At 46.0% G+C, this 14,906-nt stretch overlaps 1 non-coding gene across 1 annotated transcript; it reads left to right on the top strand.

Moving 5' to 3' along the window:
- The first annotated feature begins 3,022 nt into the window (after window positions 1–3,022).
- Window positions 3,023–3,131, top strand: LOC147748558 (U6 spliceosomal RNA). Its single transcript, XR_015300380.1, has one exon. It is a non-coding gene; the product is annotated as a U6 spliceosomal RNA (small nuclear RNA).
- Window positions 3,132–14,906: the final 11,775 nt, after the last annotated feature.

The following is a 14,906-nucleotide window of genomic DNA, read 5'->3' as shown; positions in this document are numbered from 1 at the left end:
ACTAGACACTGCGGCGTCATCCCGGAGAACATGACGCCGACAACGGACGTGGAGTCGACCGACGCCACCTAATGAAGCGCAGGGATACTGCTAAAGAAATAAATCTCTGAATCCAGTCTGATGCCTGGGGGTATTTCTGAAGGTAAGGAATCTATAACTACATATGTCTCTTACAGATACATCATTACCGAAGGTAAGTAACTTGTTCATTAGGAGTAATATCTCTATCAAGTGCAGAGATGTCAGTCTGAGGGATACTTGTCAAAGGAAATGCAGCCTGATAGTTAACAATATTGTCATTAGTGAGATCTTAAGCCAAATGCAGGGTAGCATGGAATCTTTTAAATTCTCAAATAATCAGCTCATCTTGGTTTTGTGGAATGTCGCAGGAACCTGTTAGTTCATGCACTCTACGATCAACTGCATGGGCTCGGCGGCTGTGAGCTTTCAAGCGGCGTGCTTTATTCCCTTCTGTGTAATACTTATGTTTTACCCGTAGGAGGGCATACTCTGCCTAACCCGTGCCTAGTGCTTTAAAATGTTTATGGGCCACGGTCAGCTGGCAGCAGAGCACAAGGGTATCAGTGCGTTTATGGGAGTCTTCTAACACCTTAATCTAAGATTCGAGTTAGGAGCGTAGTTTGCTTCTGTCCCTGTTGGAATGAGCTGCCATAGCGATAAAGTGACCCACACAACAGCCTTCAAGGATTCTCACAATAGCGAAATAGATGTGACAGGAGTGTCATTACCCCCTCATGGGTCCTCCCCGTCCTAGTCCTTACTACGTGAGGCAGTCCTGCCTCCACCCAGCCAATCAAAACATCAGAAATCCAAAGTTCGAAGGTTACATAAGCCCCTCCCACACACCGCCATGCCTGTTTTTTTGCTCCAACGGCTGTCGGAACGCTGGTGCTCCCGGTTCCTGCCTCTGTTCCGATTTGCTTCTGGATGGTTTGTCTGTGTCGTGAGTGTTTCTTTTGCATTTTTAAATGTTTCTGATGTTGGTCTTTTTACATTTCTCCCAGCGCGGTCGCTCTGGTCCTCCGGTTGGCCATGCTCCTGTTCTGGGGTCAGGATGCTCCCCTTTCATGTGCTGGGCTGGGGCGGGGAGCCCTCCTGGTGTTCTGGCCCCAGGTCGTTCCGGTGCTGGTGCTTTAGTGCAGTGTCCGGCCCCTGCAGCCATGTTCTTCATATGTGGCTGTGGATGGAGACTGCAGGGCTGCCCTTTTTGTTTATTTTCCGGTCTCACATGCGAGACTGATGTTTGGGGGCAGTGTTTCAGGAGGTTGCTGGGAGGTTGCTGGGCACTTCCTTTATTGGTGTGTTGGGAGTTTCCTGTGGGGTTTGCTCGCCATGTGTGAGGGGACTTCCTCTCCGGTGCATCCAAGGAACTATAGCTCGATGGAATGTCTTATGCCTCTGGTGTCACAGGCTCTCACAAGACAACGGTTCAAGTCCTGTCAATGCTGTTGTAGTGACTTGAGATGTTTAATTTTCATGCTGTGCTTTAAAAAAGTGCATTCTCTTTGTCCACGCAGCATGATGTCCTGGAGCTGCAGGGTGGTGGTGTTCTTTTGCAGTTTTTCTTGGACTGTTTTGCGCTGTCTGCACTGCTGGTACATGCGGCTAGATCATCTTCTACTGTTGGTGGGGTCGTGGACATTTTCCCCTGATTCATTATCTACTGCGGGGTTTATTCCCCTTTTTTTACCTGCCATTTCATGCTGTCCTGTTGGCTGTCCTGGCTGCGGTATGGCCTGGCATTGCCATGCGGGGTATGTATTCCTCACTTTTTGGGGACACGGTTCGCCTGGCGGTCTTTGTCACCCGGTATCCTACATTTCTTCCTTTTGCTCCTTCTCCCTCTGTCTTCGGAGGTGGCTTCCCTGGAGGTCCAGGTTGGGTGGTTGGTGGATTCTGCTCTCGAGAGTTTGTGTGTTGATTCTCCTTTTGGGGTGTGTGCTTGCTCTTTTTCAGCCTGTGCTTCGCAGGTTCTTTTCTTGGGGGTCCCTCCTTCCGGTCTTGGCCCGAATGGTTGGGCCTTGTCCTCGGCTACCGGGGCGGTGGGGGCTGGTGAGATTTCTCTCTGGCCCGCCCTTTGGTGCTTTGTCACTACCCTGGCGCCTTGGTCCATTGCCTGCCTTTTTTGGATTCAGTTTAGTTCCCGGCCTCTGCGTCGCCTGTTGTTGCCCCTGGGTGTCAGTCGCATGTGTTGTGCCCAGGAGGAATCTTCGTGGCCTGGTGGTTGCGTCTCTTCCTCTTCGGGCTGTGTGTTCCGCTCCTTGTGTTGGCCTGCTTGTAGGTCCCCTGTTTCCTTTGTTGACATTGTTGCGATTTGGGCGCTCGGCTCAGTTGTTCCTGGCTCATTGGTCCGGTGTGATTTCCGAATGGTGAGTCTTGTCGGTCATCGCTCTTGGTTGCCGGTTTCCATTCCGGGGCTGTCCCCCTTTTAGGCTGTTTTCACGGTTGCTTCTTTGTCCATTCGCACTGTGATGCATTCCGCCATGTTCTTTGGCGTCGGCCTATTTTTTATCACTACGCTCTGTTGTGCTGGTTTCGGTGATGGAGTGGGGCCGGGGGTCCTCTTCCTCTCTGTTCCTGATCCTGGCTCCCGTTGGTCCTTCAGTACGGTTCTGCCTCCCAGGGCTTTGGTCGGGTTGGTGCCGCAGTGCCCCTTTTGGTTGTGCCCCTTGCATACCGGCATTCCCCTCTTCCTGGTGGGTGATTTTGGCTTCCTTGGGTATGGGAGTTGCCTGTTTTTCATGTTCCCATCCATCCGGCTGATCAGAGGTTTCCTGCGGTTTGCGGTGGTTGGGTTCCGTTTCCTGTTTTCAGGTGTTACCTTTCGGCCTCTCTCCTGCTCCTCAGGTTTTTCCACAGTGCTGGTTCCTGCTGTGGGGGTTTGCTGCCTGGTTCCGGTTTCTGGGGTCGTATTGGGTCTGGCCGTTCCTCGTCTGGTTCCTGTTCGGGGGCTTCAGTTTCTCTGGACCAGTTTGACGCGTTGCAGGGAGCTGTTTTCTCAGTGCTCGCTTCGGCAGCTCATATGCAATTAAATTGAGCATTACTGGGGGAGGGTTGGCATGGCCCCTGCGCAAGGATGACATGCATTTCATGAGGCGTTCCATATGTTCGGATCTGTTCTCTGCCCTGTTGGATCTACTGCAGGTCCTGCTTGGTCACCCTCCTGCCCCGGCTCGGGGTTGGTTGTGGCTCCGGAGGGTGGTGGATGCCTCCACGGCTGTGGTTCCTTGGGTTCTTCTGCACCTTGTGTCCTTGGTGTTTCTTCTGTTGACTCGTTGGGTCCTTTTTCATGCTGGTTATGGGCTCTGGTTCCTCTTTGCCCTGGTCTTGTGGCTTTGCTCTCCCAACCTGGTGTGGGGGGTGTGTTTCTGCTTCCCTTTCTCCTCTTGTTGTCCGTGGACGCCTGTCCTTGGGTTGGGCTTCCCATTGGGGTCCTTGGTGGCCGGCTTGTCTGTTGTTCAGGCTGGCATTCCGATGGCTCGTTGTTGTTTGGGCCTTCTTGAGTGGTACCGGTACGTGTCTCTGTTCCTGCTGGCTTCCGTGTTTTCGTGTCTGGGCAGCATCTTCTCTATTGGCTTTCAGAGGTTCTTGGGAAACATCCCTGTTAAGGCTGTTGGTTTCTTTAAAGAAAAAATACTCTAATTGTGCATACTTTTGGTGGATTGGGCCGCTTCCTCCCGTCCTCTGTTTGGTGCCATCTGGTGCTCGTTTCGGCGGGACATATCCTTATATTTGGACAATACACAGGTGCTTGGGACTATGCGCAGGTGCTTGGAATGGCCTGCTCTGGGATGTCATGCTGATTCGTGTAGCGTTCACTCTGTCTGTTCCTTTGTTCCAGGTCCTTTTTCTTTGGTTTGGGACTCTTGGTTCGGTCTTGTATGGTTCCCCTTCCGTTGCTTTTCTCCCCCGGTTTTTGTTCCGGGTGGTCTGTCCTCGGGGGTTGCTCTCTCGTTTCCTTGGCCTTTGGGTTTTCTGTATGCCTTCCCTCCTGTTTTCTCCTCCCGGGGGTTCTGCGGAGGTTTGGGGGGGTGTCGGTGTTGTTGGGTTGGCCTCGCTGTCTTTGGTTTCCGCTCCTGCTATTGCTGGTGGGAGTAGGATTTGGCCAGCCTCCCTTGCCTCCAGCTCTGCTTCTGGGTCCGCAGCTGTCTTTGCCCTATCTTTGTCGTTTGCTTCTGACGGCCTGACTCTTGAGCGGCTGTCTTTAGCGTCTTTGGGCTGTTCTCTGTGGTGGCCTGTGGCGTGTGTTGGTCTCGTTGGCCTTCCGCTCTTTGGAGCTATGATGCTTCACTTCTGCTTGTGAGTTGGATGCCTTGCTCATTTTGTTTCCTTCTTTGCAGTTTCTGCTGGTTTGAGTTGTTTTGCGACTTAATCTGGTTTTTCTGTCTGTTTCTTTGAGTTTCCTTTTGCGGGTGGAGGTGTTGCTTCCTGTTTTGCCTGCTGAGGGGGTTTCTCCTGTTCCCCTTCTTTGGGTGTTCACAGGGCTCTTCTGATTAGCCTCCAACGTTCGCTGCAGTCTTGGGTTTTTCCTCCCCTGTTTGTCTCCTGTGGGTTCTGTGTCTGCTTCCTGTGCTGAGGCGGCGGGGTCTCTATCCAGGAGATTTGTGGTGCGGCCATTTGGCGGTCCCGTCACACTTTTGTGCGACTTTCTCGGCTTGATGTTTTACTTGCCTCTTCTGATGATTTCTGTTAGCGGCTTGTACGTTGCTGTTCGTTGATACTTTATTGTTTAAAGTTTTGTACTTTCGCATGGATCCCTGGTGTCCTGCTTTTTTTCTCTTGGTTCTCTGCTTGTGAGTTCCTCACGTAGTAAGGACTGGGATGGGGAGGACCCATGAGGGGGTAATGTCTTATTACTTACCGGTAATCTTCATTTCCCCGATTGGGGTCCTCCCCGTCCCAGTCCTCTTCCCTCCCTCCCGCTGTGTTTGTGTCTGAGTCTTGTTGATAACAGGCATGGCGGTGTTTGGGAGGGGCTTATGTAACCTTTGAACGTTGGATTTCTGGCGTTTTGATTGGCTGGGTGGAGGCAGGACTGCCTCACGTAGTAAGGACTGGGACGGAGAGGACCCCAATCGGGGAAATGAAGATTACCGGTAAGTAATAAGACATTAATACTCTTAATGGGAAGAGTTTCACATTAAGGCACCAAACCCATGGAGAGGAAGAAACAGTCATTTTAGAGAATATGTTTGTTCTTCTAAAAGGGATGTCTGTTGATGACATACATTGCCCTGGCAGGATTGTTTGATAAAGCAATGTTTTTACTGTATGGTAACCTAGAACACATAGCATAGCCCACTGATATAATTGAGATAACATAAATGTACTAGCCCACACCCTCCAAGACCCCTCCTCATCATACATTTGAGTCCAGCGCGAAATAGGACCACCATTTGCCCCAAATCTTTCCATGCTACTGCGGGCAGCACCTGGCAAGATATATCTGTTTTTCCTTCTGGGCACACCAAACTGCTCCCATTTGCCATTCTATTAGGGTGGGGGGTGAGGGGATTTCCACTTGTAAGCAATGCCACTCTGCCCTGGCGGGATTTAATAACAACCTTTTTATTGTCAAGAATTTCACACTATATGTACCTATCAGCCACACATTCTCTCTGTTCCCAAATTTTGAGAAGTACGTACATCCTTTGCATACTAGAACACCATTCACTGGAAAGTTATTTGAAGGCAACCACCACTTTTTGCCAACTCTTTAGCCTACTAGCTTCACGCATGTTATGTAACTTAGTCATCTCAAATGCGCACTAGTTAATGTTGGGTGCTCACAACAATAATTTGAATTTGAATTATAATAGCACAGATTCCTGGCAGAGTAATTAGGAGGCTGTAATATTACCAATTGGTTGGCACTAACTTATTACATTTCATGAGAAATGGAAGATGCATTAGAAGTCAAACCTGAGATTTCCCAGTCACACATTCCAAAATCAGATGTGTTAACCCATTTTCTGAGTCTTTTGTATTTTTGCTGCCTCAAGCAAACATATGTAGCAACATTCCAGTGCCCTGACTGAAAATGTACGTGTGGTTAACAGTCAGACAGGAATGTCTTTCAAAAGATGAAATTAAAAAATGTCATGAACTTGCCATTTCACAAAACTAATTTTCCGAAAATGGAAAAAAGATTCATCGTCTTGAAATAAATTTGTGAAAACTGGTTCTAAAGTGCTTTGGATTAAAATCTGCTAGAGCTGCATTTTAGTTGTCAAATCGGTCATTCCACTTTTTAAAGATCTCTGCCAGTAACCTATAAACATTGTTAAAGCCACTGAAATGTATTTGTTATATTCGTATTGGGTTTAACCAATATGTTTAACATGCATCATTTATCACTATATTTTCATCTACTGGATCTAAGGATAGCGCCGCCCTGTTGTTTGAAGAGTTAGCACCGCCTCCATTGGTTGACCTGTTAGTTCGCCCCCACCCAAGTTGGGTCTAGTTGCACCCCTGAGAACAAATAGAAAAGAGAGTCCACAAGAAGAACTGACACACAACTAACACCATTGATCAGCCTCTGGATGACTTTAAAATCTAGGGATGGTTAGAGAAAGAAAGAATGCAACAGGCCCAGTGCTTTAAATGGACCGGTACTGTCCGGTACTGAGTACTAGCACTTTTTTATTTTGGGGCGGAGAGTACCGGCACTTATCAAGAGAAATGTTATACTTTTAATTGGAGAGTGCCGGCACTTCTCAGCGATTCAGAAAAGGGGGCGGTGATGAACAGGGTGTCTGAATTAAGCTGACCACTCTTACCCAGTCCAAAGATCAGGGCTTGATCCATCACCGTTATTTAGCTCACTACACCATCCCAGCTCAGAACCTGGCTATATGCAAATCAGTCTGTCCCTGGCCCAGTGCATCATGGGAACAGGGCAGACTAAACTACCAAGCCAATTCTTCACCAGAAAGGAGACAAGCTACCGGGGACCAGTTTCTGGCATTTCAGCCGTCGTCGGCCCGGCTTTCTTGAATCCTGATGGTGCAGTGAGCAAGGGACTCATGTCTGAGTTTACCCTGCCACACCTATAGTGGCCAAAAACGATTCAGAAAAGGGGGTGGTGATGAACAGAGTGTCTGAATTAAGCAGACCACTCTTACCCAGTCCAAAGATCAGGGCTTGATCCATCACCGTTATTTAGCTCACTGCACCATCCCAGCTTAGAACCTGGCTATATGCAAATCAGTCTGTCCCTGGCCCAATGCATCATAGGAACAGGGCAGACTAAACTACCAAGCCAATTCTTCACCAGAAAGGAGACAAGCTACCGGGACCGGTTTCTGGCATTTCAGCCATCGTCGATCCAGCTTGCTTGAATCCTGATGGTGCAGTGAGCAAGGGACTCATGTCTGAGTATACCCTGCCACACCTATAGTGGCCAAAAACGATTCAGAAAAGGGGGTGGTGATGAACAGAGTGTCTGAATTAAGCAGACCACTTTTACCCAGTCCAAAGATCAGGGCTTGATCCATCACCGTTATTTAGCTCACTGCACCATCCCAGCTCAGAACCTGGCTATATGCAAATCAGTCTGTCCCTGGCCCAGTGCATCATGGGAACAGGGCAGACTAAACTACCAGGCCAATTCTTATACTTTTCTGAATCACTTCTCAGCCGGCACTTCTCAGAAACAAGTAGGTACTCTGCTACAGAGAGCCTGCACTTCTATTTTTCCATTTCAAGTACTGAACCGCCCCAAGAGAATAACATAAGCGAAGAAAGCTGGATTTCCAGTTCCTCTATGCAATTAGCAGAAATAGTGCGGTTTATGCACGTACTATCAGCATTGATTGTCTCGTTTTCTAACTAAAAGTGAAAAAAACTCTGCTGAAAATGATGACTGCAGGATGATGAAGAGCACTTTGAGTTGCATGAAATAGAGGTGGGCGAGCCACTGAAAGCTCGAGCCAGCATAGAGCAAGAAGCCTGGCTCCGGCTTAGCTCGAGGTCCTCTTGAGCCTTTGTGCCCAAGACGAGCCGAGCTTTAATATGGCTTCTTTATGCTATCAACGCTCTAACCTAGGGTGCCAAGATTTTTTAAATAAACATTTGATGTAAAACAGAAGCGGTGAATCGATATCCATCTATGGGCTCAATGGCATAAAGTTAATTTAAAAAAAACAGGATTTTCCGGTATTTGACCGAATTGTGCGTTCCGCCCTTCTTCCTTTTTTCCCTTATTGCATCTGCAAGCACTTTGAAGTACCTGAGTTCAGGGTAGGTGCTATACCAACTTCTCCCGTGTGTCTGATTTAAATAGATTATACTATAGCGTTGCTTCATGTAAGAATCTAGCAGCCTTATTCATGAAGGCTAAAGCGGCTCGCAAAGGGCCGGATTCTGAGAATCCGGCCCTTTGCGAGTGCGATTTTTGCATTTGGGATTCAGCATCCCAAATGCAAAAATCGGTAATTGCAAAATCGCTAAATTGCGAGGAATTACATTTAAGGAATCTCTATTTGAGATTCCTTAAATGCAATTCATGAAGCATTTGAAAATTGCGAAAATGCAATTTTGGGCCGCTATTTACCGAGAGGTCAGACCTCTCGGTAAATAGCAAAAACTTAGAAAAATGCTTTTAAAAGCATTTTTCTAAGTTGCATGTTGCACACACACATGTCCTTTGGACATGTGTGTGCGCAACACCTGTTTCAATTTGCATTTAAGGGGTGCTACAGGGTGTCCTTTGGACACCCCTGGCACCCTTTAAATCGCTATCTTATTTGCGAGTAGCAAATTGCTAATCGCAAATAAGGAATACTCCCCATGCATTCCTATGGGCCTTTTGGCCCATAGGAATGCATGGGGAGTTATTCCTTATTTGCGATTAGCAATTAGCTAATCGCAAATAAGGAATCAGTGGGAATCGCAATTAATATTGCGATTCCTACATGATTACCGTTTTGCGAGTCTCAAATAGCGATTCCTTATGATTCGCTATTTGAGCCTCGCAAAACGGCCCGATCATGAATCAGGCTGTAGGTCACATGCAGGGTGCACATGACAACTGACTTGCCTCTTGATTCCCTAATGGCATTTCAGTCAGGACAGAAGAGTGGGCGACATGTTTTTTTGGTTCATGTTTAAAAACTGTCACTTTTAATACATGATCCTCACTCACAATGTAGAGCTATCTTCTGATGTACTAAGTTGAAACGCCTCTCCATATTAAAAAACCGTTGTTTGAAAATTGAAGAGCCGTTATCATATTTTACATAGTGATTTTTGCACAGTTTATGTACCAAACATGTTCAGGGCTCGGCTTGTGCGCAGTCTATTAGAGCCTAGCTAACCCCTCAAGCTCGTCTTTTGCTCTGCCTCGGTTCGGGCTCTGTCTCAGCTCTCCCTGTTAAATTGTTGGTGCGCCCATCTCTAGCATATATATGATGGAGTAGCCCCTAAAATTGATGTCTTTTCATAACGTCGTCGCCTGTGTAGAATCCACAAATTTTGAGCGAGCAGTGCAAAACCATTTCTCCTGGATCCCATCCTCCCAGCTTCCTGCACACGCATCAATCTGTAATCCTGTAGCGCCACCTGCTGCGCAACATTAGTCTATTTCGAATCCGTTAAACTGAGACAGAGTGTATGTAGCCTTACCGCCTGACATAAAGCAGGTATCTCAAGGGCCTAATATCATTAGATGTGTTGCTGGAACACTTTTCAGAGTGGGGCAGCTGCTATCAATGTTACTGGTAACAAAAACAAGAGCGACCCATATGTCCTTGTGAACTGGGTATAGCTGATCAGCAAAAATACAGTTGTTCACAAGGAACTCATTACAACAAAAGATGGAAATTATGCAGGAAGTTTAGTTTATATAAAATGATGGCACTTCCCCGTTTTGTTTATGCTTTGCAGAATACACCTCACTTGGTTCCCGCTCATTACTTCCACTCAATTGAGTCAGAGGTGTACTGCTTACTCTGGCACAGTGGTGCTGCATTGATTAAACTAACAAAGAGCTGGTATGATGGAGGGATAGCTCTACCGCCACTCAAAAGTTACAACTGGGCCTCTCAATAGATGGTCACTAACCACAGGGTTCATTGTCCCCTCACAGATCCAGCCTATAGGATGGACAGATACAATATGAAACCTGCCGATTACCGCAGAACAATTTACGGAGGAATAAAGAACATGCCTCCGTACATTCCAACCTCTACCACCATCACACTATGGCACATGGCGACTTCTGCCCTGGGGTGGAAAAACAAGATCACACAAATCACCCCCTTGCTGGAATCAGACAGATTGGGTATATTGACCAAACAAACAGGGTTAGACAAGTGGGACCTGATCGGACTTTCTACAGTTGGAGATATGTGGGTAGGAGGGAAAGTGAGACCTTTTGGCGACCTCAAACGGGACTACAAACTGAATACAAGGGGAACCTTTAAATATCTTCAGGTCAGGAATGCACTACAGAGGGCGATACCCAGGGGCTCTGATCTACCTGTTTCCTCACCCCTAGAAGATAGACTACTTGACAATTACCTCCCAGACAGGGCGATCTCCCTGACGTACAGAAGAATTCTTAACACCACCCCAGGTGCAATGGGTAAATTATGAGCAAAATTGGCAGAGGATGTGGGAGATATTAGTGACGAGGACTGGCAGGAGGCACTAGCATCACCCCGAGAGGTAGCGATCTATCGCCGATTTAAGTTTATCCAACTCAAACTCCTGCATAGCGCATACTATACAAGTTCAGCGTTGGTCAAAATGGGTGTATTTGACTCCCCAACATGTCCCAGGGGCTGTGGGCAAACAGGTACATACATGCACCAGTGGTGGGTATGCCCGCTTCTCCAGAAGTATTGGGGGCAGGTAACCTAGGCATTACTTTTAACATGTCAGAAAACAATGAAGGTCTCGCCCGGATGGTGCCTTCTTAACATATGGGACGCTACGTCTCTCTCAAAGGCTGTGAGAATATGGGTCTCACTGGGGTGCATGATTGCTAAACGTAATATAGCTAGATCTTGGAAGGGAACCACTGGGCTCAAACTCAAAGATTGGGAGACAGATATTGACTGGTACATGCGGGCGGAGTAGGCAATATATGAGGGAAGAGGGTGCTCACAAAATTGGACCAAAATCTGGGGGGGGATGGAACGAAAGCAGCGGAATGCTATGTACCCCATTCAAGGACACTTCTCAACAGACAGGGGACCACCTAGATGACTGAATATATGTAGGATGAGGAATGTCATCAGTATCAATGTAATGGAACTGGTCTCCTGTAGCAATCAGATGGATATTGTATTACTGCACTTGGCTTGGATGAAGACAATGGTGTTGCACTGTACTTTGTTTTTGTTATTCCTTGTTGGTTTATTATAAAGATTAAAAAAAAATGAATTCTGCTGCTTATTCACACTATATATAGGATCATATCAAAACGTGACTCATGTGCCCCAGTGTAGTGACCATAACCACTAGTGAAGTAGTTTGCAGTGACAATAAAATGAGAAGCAATTGGTTATTGGAATAATAAGGGAAGTTCTTAAGGAATCCGATTCAATCCATCATTCAAGAGATTATTTCTAGTATTCTGGGACTCTCCTTTTTTGTTGTCGATGACATTTCAACCCTCTCGTGTTATGGGATCTCTTCATGATGGGGATTCTGGGGGCTGGAAGTGGGACATGTAACTAGTGTGAAGGAATAAAATAAGTGGGAGCTGTAAAGTGGGATAATTGAGGAAGACTTACCATGGGCACTCAGAAAATCGTTCCCCTGAACCCTATTGGTGCTCAGGAATCTATTTGTGTTTCTCCTTTGTATAAAATGTGTGTGCCATAAATCTAAGCCACATGATATTATGGTAGTTTAATTGAATAATGAAGTGTATTTTAATGTCTCCCTCTTATGGAAATTGTTAAATATGTTTCAGATCCTTTATTGGGAGTTATCATTGTTTACAATGTTATATTTCATATAGGTACCATAATATAGGCCCCTGTAACTTCATTACCCTTCACCTATATTCGTCCCTACTTTACACTTGTCACAGTTTACAGGGACTGACCTTTTACCTAGATACAACACTGCAGTCAGAATACAGGTTTTCCCTAGTTTGAGATCTCATACTGTATGCATGAGGATCCTTGGAAGCACAGCAGGACGACTATCTCCTGTATAATATCTAGGTATAAAGTTCATGCCTGACGTCATCCCTAGGCCAACACAGAACTACGGCGAGGTAGGCCCCCTGGGGAGACCTATGGGTGTATATGTACATCACATCTTGCTAAGATAGAACAGAGGAGACCAAGACTTCCCGGCCGACACACTGATCAGAGACCTGAGGTTCCTGAATGCAGATACTGCCGCTCGCAGTGGTCTAACATCCCTTTCGGTGTGTCCAACATGAAACCAGGTCGGGGTCCCATAGTCTCTCAGGTAATGGGGTTGACTAAATCCTAGAGGGATTCTTGGCTTAACACCTATACACATGCTAGGTACATTTAGGTACATCTAGTTAGGGAAGCATCGTAGGAGTACATATCTTTTTATCATGTGTTTTATAAACCCGTATGTATTCATGATCATTGTAAGATGGTAGAGCTATGCCATCCCTTTACCTTTTTAATACTGCTAATCATTTATATCTTATACTGTCTAACGGTTGTTGCAGCTCATCTATTCTACACCAGAATAACAACTGTTCAATAAATACTTATTGAAAACACCCAGCCTGTTTATTCTGTGTATATCTCTGAGACAGACTAAGTGAGCACGAGTGACTGAGCGAAAAGTAGTATATTGTTTCCACGGTCCTGAGGGATCAGGGTTGTCATGTTCAATGGTTGCCAAGAACTATTCTCTCCTTGGTAAGAGGAGATTTAAGTGGCACTGTGAGCTACTTGGTACAAAAGGCCAACGTACCCTGTGGGAGTGTTCAGAATCAGTCTGGCACCAATCCTACAATGTATGTTGTCTAAACACACAGATCCTGTATAATTATTATAGGAACTACACGACAATAAGGCACATGCAAATTGTATCTATAAATAATGTTGCTCATCCCCATCAATAGAGGTAATGACTATTATTCCTTGCACATTCTCGAGTAGTATTACACTTCTCCTATGGAAGGCCTATTATTATTTTGCAAAGGCACCCATATTCCAGACGTCCTTTTTGTACTAGGGGTTATTATTGTATATACATTTTTTAGAACCCCGTTCATGATGGCCACTTCATAGACACATCACTTTACAATGGTAGCCACAACTGCAGATGCCATTGCATGCGCACTTTCCGTGCGGGGTACAGGCACATCCTAAGTGTACCGGGAATTAATATTGACCACCCCCAGTCACTGGAGGTATTGGTTATTCTTCCCTGCTCAGACCCAATTAGAATTACACTTCTCCTATGGAAGGCCAAATACTATACTGTGATGGGGTATAATTGCTATGCTGGTTCTTTTATTAAGGGTTACACTCCGGAACCCACTTCATCATGCCGCGCCCTCCCGGTTGGTTCATGGACCTCTTCATAGCGATACCGCTTAACAATGGCAGCCATGACCATTGCCATTGCGCATGCGTTGCTTGGGTTGAGCACATGCAACACTTTCAATGCCGGTATTTAGGCTGGATGACATCCCGTGCTACCAAAGCTTCGTTTCAGAACACAGACGGACCTCTGACTACGGGACTTAGGTAAGCTTTCCCCATTCCTCTATACATGACGAAGAGCTCACTCTATCGGTTTCACCAGTAATCTTGCTGTCTTTGCAGACCAGCATTGACAGCTTCAACAGTGAGATGATTGGTATACCACTGTTGGCTAATTATCCATGATTGTGAGACATTGTTCACGTCAACATCCTGACTCCGTCCTGGTGAGTACTGGATGCTTCCCTTTTCTTGTTTTCAAGCTTGACTTATTCATATTGGTGTATCCTAATGTGGTCATTATCCCACAGGAATCCCTTGGTAACCATGGCAGTTACCCCATCTTAACCACATCCCCGCATCCCCGCATCAAGGATCCTCTTAGTCTGATTAAACGGCTGAGTCCCAGAGGCCTCAAGTTAACACATTTTTTGGTAAGAAATGGTCCCTCATATTCTCTTTTTGAAAATTCCTATACCTATCAGGAATTGGGGTATATTAATGCGCTCACCCCTCTTCCATTTGGAATTAGCCATCGCAGCTACAATTGATACTATTATAGGACGATTGAATCCGCAACACCTCCAGCATTTTCCGAGTGCCCAGGATAAGCCTTCCTCTATTATCCCACTTTACAGCCCCCACTTGCCCTATTTCTTCACACTAATTATATGTCCCACTTCGAGTCCCCAGAATCCCCGTCTTGAAGAGACCCCGTAAGGGTCGAAACATCGTCAACAACAAAAAGGGAGAGTCCCAGAATACTAGAAATAATCTCTAGAATGATGGATTGAATCTGATTCCCTAAGGGCTTCCCTTATTATTCCATTAACCAATCGCTTCTCGTTTTATTGTCACTGCAAACTACTTCACTGTTGGTTATGGTCACTACACTGGGGCACATGAGTCACGTTTTGATATGATCTTGTATATAGTGTGAATACACAGCAGAATTCGGTTTTTCTAATTATTGTTTTTGCAAATAAAAATACGCCTATTTTGGCTGAGGTGGGCACAGCAGAAGTACTGTTGTTTGTAGGCTTTTCTCTCCTTAGCTAGATTCATTACCACAATCAAAGAAATGATATTGCTTAAATGATACACTTACTTACTCTAATTGCATACTAATTTTTGCGCAAGAAACTAAACTTCCTGTATAATTTGCATCTTTTGTTGTAATGAGTTCCTTGTGAACAACTGTATTTTTGCTAATCAGCCATCAATGTT

The sequence above is a fragment of the Lissotriton vulgaris genome, chromosome 1_1 (genome assembly GCF_964263255.1).
Source record: "Lissotriton vulgaris chromosome 1_1, aLisVul1.2, whole genome shotgun sequence".
In the NCBI taxonomy this organism is placed as follows: domain Eukaryota; kingdom Metazoa; phylum Chordata; class Amphibia; order Caudata; family Salamandridae; genus Lissotriton; species Lissotriton vulgaris.
Note: the sequence above shows the minus strand (reverse complement) of the source record. Positions and strands in the feature narration are given on the sequence as shown.